Consider the following 6,636-nt stretch of genomic DNA (forward strand, 5'->3'; position numbering starts at 1 on the left):
ACCCACTTACATCACCACATTAACAAAATGAAAAATAAAAACAATATAATCTCCTCAATAGATGCAGAAAAAGCATTTTACAAAACTTAACAGTCATGATAAAAATTCACAACAAAATGAGTATAGAAGGAACATACTTCAACATAATAAAGACCATATCTGCCAAATTCACACCTAACTTCATAGTCAATGGTGAATATCTGAAAGCTTTTCCCCTAAGGTCAGGATGTCCACTCTCACTTTTATCCAACACAGTGAGGGAAATCTTGGACAGAGTAATCAGACAAAAACAATTAAAAAAAAATAAAAGGCATCAAAATTGGTAAGGAAGAAGAAAAGCTAACTTTTTGCAGATGTTATGATACTATATATAGAAAAATTTAGAGATCACCAGTAAAATGATTAGCCCTAATAAATGAATTTAGTAAAGTTACAGTATACAAAATCAATATAAAGAAATCTGTTGTGTTTCTATACATCACTATTGTAAAAATGAAAGAGCAGAAAGAAGTTAAGAAAACAAATCCATTTGCAACAGAATATAAAACCTAGAAATAAACCCATAATTATATAGTTAATTAATCTTCAATATGGGTGCTTGGGTGGCTCAGTCATTGTGTCTGCCTTCAGCTCAGGTTATGATCCCAGGGTCCTGGGATCAAGCCCTACATCGGGCACCCTGCTCCACGGGAAGCCTGCTTCTCCCTCTCCCACTCCACCCACTTGTGTTCCTGCTCTCGTTGTCTCTCTGTCAAATAAATAAATAAAATCTTAAAAAGAAAATCTTCAATAAACCAGGAAAGAATATGCAGTGGGTAAAAGACAGTCTCTTCAACAAATGGTGTTGGGAAAACTGATCAGCTACATGCAAAAAGATGAAAATGGACCAGTTTCTTTTACCATATATAAAATGGATTAAACTCAAAATGGATTAAAGACCTAAAATGTGAGACCTGAAACTATGAAAACCCTATTTGAGAGCACAGGCAGTAATGTCTTTGACATTGATCATAGCAACTTTTTTTCTGGATGTTTTCTGAGGCAAGGCAAATAAAAGGAAAAATAAACTATTGGAACTAATTCAAAATTAAAAGCTCTGAAGAATGAAGGAAACAATCAACAAAACTAAAAGGAAACCTATGGAATGGGAGAAGATATTTGCAAATGACATATCTAATAAAGTTAGTACCCAAAATATATAAAGAACTGGGTGGGGGAGTTAAGATGGCATAGTAGTAGGGGACCCTATGCCTGCCTTGTCCATTGAACACAGCTAGATAAATATAAAATCATTCTGAAGACCCAAGAAATCAATCTTAGGACTGAGAACGAACTGCACAACTAGAGGGAGAAGAGAGACAACATTGTGGAAAATAGGAGGTGCAGAGACACAATTTGGGGGAGAAAGCAGCACATAGGGGATTGCATGAGAAAAACACTTCCCCAAAACCATTGACTGGGAAAATGAGAGGGGCTAATTATCTCAAGTTTTTACAAGCAGTGGAGTTCAAAGACTAAAGTTTTAGAAGTCCATGCCATCCCAAGGTGGAACCTGGTGGGCATAGTGATGCTCCTGTGGAGAAGGAAGGCAGAGACCCAGGAGTGACAGCTTGGACTGAGGATCCCCTGGGTCACACTGGGAGAGACAGTTCCCCTTCTTGGAGTGCATTTGGGAGATGTGCCACTGCCTCTCAGTGGACAAAAGACCTGGCAGGTACCACTGAGTGGCCCCATTAATTAGCAAAGCAGCAGAGAGGCACCTGCTCAGGGCAGATAACCTGGAAACTGGTATTTTTTTTAAGATTTTATTTATTTGACAGACAGAGAGAGAGCATGAGTGAGGGGAGGGGCAAAGGCAGAGGGAGAAAATCTCAAGCAGACTCCACACTGAGCACAGATCCTGAATGGGGAACTCTATCTCATGATGCTGAGATCATAACCCGAGTCAAAACTAAGAGTTGGATGCTTAACCAATTGAGCCATCCAGGCACCCCCAGAAGCTGGCTTTGTGCTGTATTTTACCATAAACTCCAAACCCTTGCACATTTGTGCAACTGCACTTCTAGCACAAACCTACACCAGCCAGAGTATGGCAAGATCCTCCCCCAGATGATCAGCATAGGTTCATAAAATTTGGAGTTTTGAAGTCCAGTTGTTGCACCTGAGATAAAACCAGGAGCAGAGAAGGAGGCAAGATGCTGGAAGAGTAGGGGACCTCGTTTCATTTGGTCCCTTGAATTTAGCTAGATAACTATCAAACCATTCTGAACACCCATCAATTCAGCCTGAGATATAAGGGAAAAAATATCTGGAACTCTACAAAGAGAAAAGCAACCACTTTTTGCAAGGTAGGAGGTGCAGAGAAGGGAATCTGAGGGAAGATATCAGGAGATAAACGGAGGGGGGAGGGAGGCTCCATAAGCTGGCTACTGGAAAGCAAGATAGCCCCAGAGGGGAAAATCAGAACTATTAGAAATCTGCTCCAGTGAGAGACATCCCTGCCTGAAAGGGGCTCAGGGGATGAAACAGGATCCCAGGAGTCACAGAACTAATGGGGGTGGTTGAACCGGTAGAGCTCCCAAGAAGTGGAGTGGGAAACTGGTTACAGTCAGTGAGCCCAGGAGGGGGATCCCAGCTCAGTTCACCATAAACCCCAAGCCGGAACCGGTCGGGTGATCACTCTGCCTGCGCACCCTGCAACGGAATGGAACATGGGGACCGCCCTAAATCCCCACAAGGAGCAGAGTGGTACACGCACAATCCCCCAACCACTCTCAGCCCCAGGGCCCTACAAAAGGCAGTAACGTGAGACCCTCAGAATCCCCCCAGGAGGATCACTGTGGGCACACACCGCAGGAGTCTGCAGAGTTTGGCACACACAAAAGTGAAGACTGTTTGTCCCAGAGGGTTTACTGAAGAGGGGGGACTGCAATCTTTTGGCTCTGGGTCTGGAGATCAGGGCACAGCCATTTTTTATTTGAATCCTCTAAAGAGGCACAAAAAGCCTTCAGGGAAACACACACATACACACACACACACACACACACACACACACACACAGAAGACCAGCTTACACTGAGCCTAACACCTGGCAAGGGGTGGTACAACTTTGGCCAGGCAAAGACACCTGAGAAGCAGCACAGCAAGCCTCTCCCCCAGAAGACCAACTGGAAGAACAGGTGCACAAAATTTACGGATCCCACGAGACTGTAAAACTCCAGTGATAGGGGAAAACAGTATAAAGAACTTGAGGTTTTTTACTCATGATTCATTTATCTTTCAGTCTGCAATTTTCCATTTCTTTTCTTTTATTTTTTCCCTTTTCAACTAGTTTCTGATTTTATCAACTGTTTGTTTTTAAGTCTCTTTTTAACTTTTATTTTTTATCTCTACACTTTATAGATATATGCTTCATTTTTGGATTCCTTTCATTCTATTCAATTTTATTTTTGTATATATATAAGTTTTGCTTTCTTTGCAATTTTGGAAGTTAGTGTCTTCCAACACACATACTAAAATACACTCAGGAACAAGTGGATCACCCTGTTTTGTCCACCCTGTGAGTTTATATTCTCCCCCACCCTTTTTTGTTGTTGTTGTTTTGTTAACCTTTCTGTTTTGGTTTCTGACCTCCTCAGATTTGTCTAGTGTCTAGTGTGTATTTTGCTTGGATCATGGTTGATATATTGAACTATGCTCATTCACTCAATCCATTCTTCACTGGGCAAAATGACTAGAAGGAGGAATTCACAACAAAGGAAAGATGTAGCAGTAATGTTTTCTGCCATTGATCTAATCAATATGGATATAAGTAAGATGTCAGAGATGGAATTCAGGATTACAATTAAAAAGTTAATAGCTGGACTTCAAAAAAGCATAAAAGACACTAGAAAATCTCTTAGTGCAGAAACAGGATCTAATCAGGCTGAAATTAAAAATGCTCTGAGATTCAGTCTAAATTGGATCCTCTAACAGCTAGGGTAAATGAGGCAGAAGAGAGAATAAGTGACCTAGAAGACAGGCTGATGGATAGGAAGGAAGTTGAGGAAAAGAGAGAAAAACAACTAATAGCCCATGAAGAGAGGCTTGAAGAAATTAGTGATGTCAAAAACGTATGAGTATCAGAATTATTGGTGTGCCTGAGGGTGAAGGGGGGGAGCAGAAGGCATATTTGCACAAATCATAGTTGAGAACTTCCCTAAACTGGGGAGGGAAACAAGCATTCATATCCAAGAGGTAGAGAGGACTCCTCCCTAAATCAATAAGAATAGATGAACATCCCAGCATATAATAGTGAAGTTTTCAAATTTCAGAGACAAAGAGAAAATCCTGAAAGCAGCTTGAAACAAGGCTCCTAACCTATAGAAGGAGGAATATCAGACTAACATTAGACTTATTCACAGAGACCTGGCAGGCCAAAAAAGGCTGGCATGATATCTTCAGGGTACTAAATGAGAAAAACATGGAGCCAAAAATACTTTATCCAGCAAGGCTGTCATTCAGAATAGAGGGAGAGATAAAGAACTTCTAGAACAGACAGAAACTGAAAGAATATGTGACCACCAAGCCAGCCCTGCAAGAAATAATAAGCAGGATACTGTAAACGAAGGGAGAGCTCAAGAATAACATAGACCAGAAAGAAACAGAGACAATCTACAGAAACAGGGATTTTACAAGCAATACAATGGCACTAAATTCATATCTTTCAATAGTTACCCTGAATGTAAATGGGCTAAATGTTCCAATCAAAGACAAAGGGTATCAGATTGGATAAAAAAGTAAGACCCATCAATGTGCTGTCTACAAGAGACTCATCTTAGACCTAAAGACACCTCCAGACTGAAAGTGAAGGGGTGGAGAACGATTAAGCACACTAAAGGACCTCAGAAGAAAGCTGGGGTAGCAATCCTCATATCAGACAAATTAGATTTTATTTTTTTTAAGATTTAATTTATTTAACAGAGAGAGACACAGCAAAAGAGGGAAAACAAGCAGGGGGAGTGGGAGAGGGAGAAGCAGGCTTCCCGTGGAGCAGGAAGCCCAATGTGTGGTTCGATCCCAGAACCCTGGGATCATGACCTGAGCTGAAGGCAGACGCTTAATGACTGAACCACCCAGGTGCCCTGACAAATTAGATTTTAAAACAAAGTCTGTAGTAAGAGATGAAGAGGGACACTATATCATGCTAAAAGGGTCTATCCAACAAGAAGATCTAACAATTTAAATATCTATGCCCCCAATAAGGGAGCAGCCAATTTTATAAACCAATTAATAACCAAAATAAAGAAACTTATTAAAAATAATACAGTAATAGTAGGAGACCTCAACACTCCACTTACAGCAATGGACAGATCATCTAAGCAGAAGATCAACAATGAAAAAGGGGCTTTGAAGGACACATTGGACCAGATGGACTTTGTAGATATATACAGAACATTCCATCCTAAAACAACAGAATGCTCATTATTCTCATGTACACATGGAACTTTCTCCAGAATAGATCACATATTGGGTCAAAAACATGTCTGAAGTGATACCAAAGATCAGGATTATTCCCTGCATATTTTCAGACTACATACTTTGAAACTTGAACTCAGTCACAAGAGGAAATTTGGAAAGAACTCAAACACTTGGAGGTAAAAGAACATCCTACTAAAGAGTGAATGGTCAACCAGGAAATTAAAGAAGAATTTTAAAAAATCATGGAAACAAATGGGAATGAAAATACATCTGTTCAAAACCTTTGGGACACAGCGAGAGGAGGAGCAAGATGGTGGAGGAGTAGGAGACCTGGATTACATCTGGTTTCAGGAATTCAGCTGGATAGGGATCAAACCACTCTGAACATCTTCGAACTCAACAGGAGATCGAAGAAAAGAATAGCAGCAACTCTCTGAACACAAAAGCAACCACTTTCTGGAAGGTAGGACATGCAGAGAAGTAAATCCGAGGCAATATTTGGGAGGATAGACAGTGAGGGAGGGGACCTCCATTGGCCACTTCTGGCAAATGCCAGAGCCACGGAGCACAAAATCGGAACTTTTAGAAGTCTGCTCCGCTGAGGGATGTCGCTCCAGTGGCTAAGCGGGGGGTGGAACCCTCACTGCGACAGTGTGGTCGCAGGACCCTTGGGGTCACAGGAAGACCGGGGGTGCCTGAGTGCAGCAGAGCTCCCAGATATCGGAGCGGGGAAGTCAGCTGCAGAGACGGAGCCAAGGAGTGGGCTCTCACCTTGGGGTTGCCATAAACATTTCAAGAAGAATTAATACCTATTAATACCTATTCTTCTGAACCTGTTCCAAAAAATAGAAATGGAAGGAAAACTTCCAAACTCATTTTATGAGGCCACCATTACCTTGATCCCCAATACAGACAAAGACCCCATCAAAAAGGAGAACTACATACCAATATCCTTGATGAACATGGATGCAAAAATTCTCACCAAAACCCTAGCCAATAGGATCCAACAGTACATTAAAAGGATTATTCACCATGACCAAGTGGGATTTATCCCTGGGCTGCAAGGTTGGCTCAACATCTGCAAATCAATCAATGTGATACAATATATTAACAAAAGAAAGAACAAGAACCATATGATCCTCTGAATAGATGCAGAAAAACCATTTGACAAAGTAC

This window comes from Leptonychotes weddellii, chromosome 5 (assembly GCF_054177405.1).
Source record: "Leptonychotes weddellii isolate Sample4059 chromosome 5, ASM5417740v2, whole genome shotgun sequence".
In the NCBI taxonomy this organism is placed as follows: domain Eukaryota; kingdom Metazoa; phylum Chordata; class Mammalia; order Carnivora; family Phocidae; genus Leptonychotes; species Leptonychotes weddellii.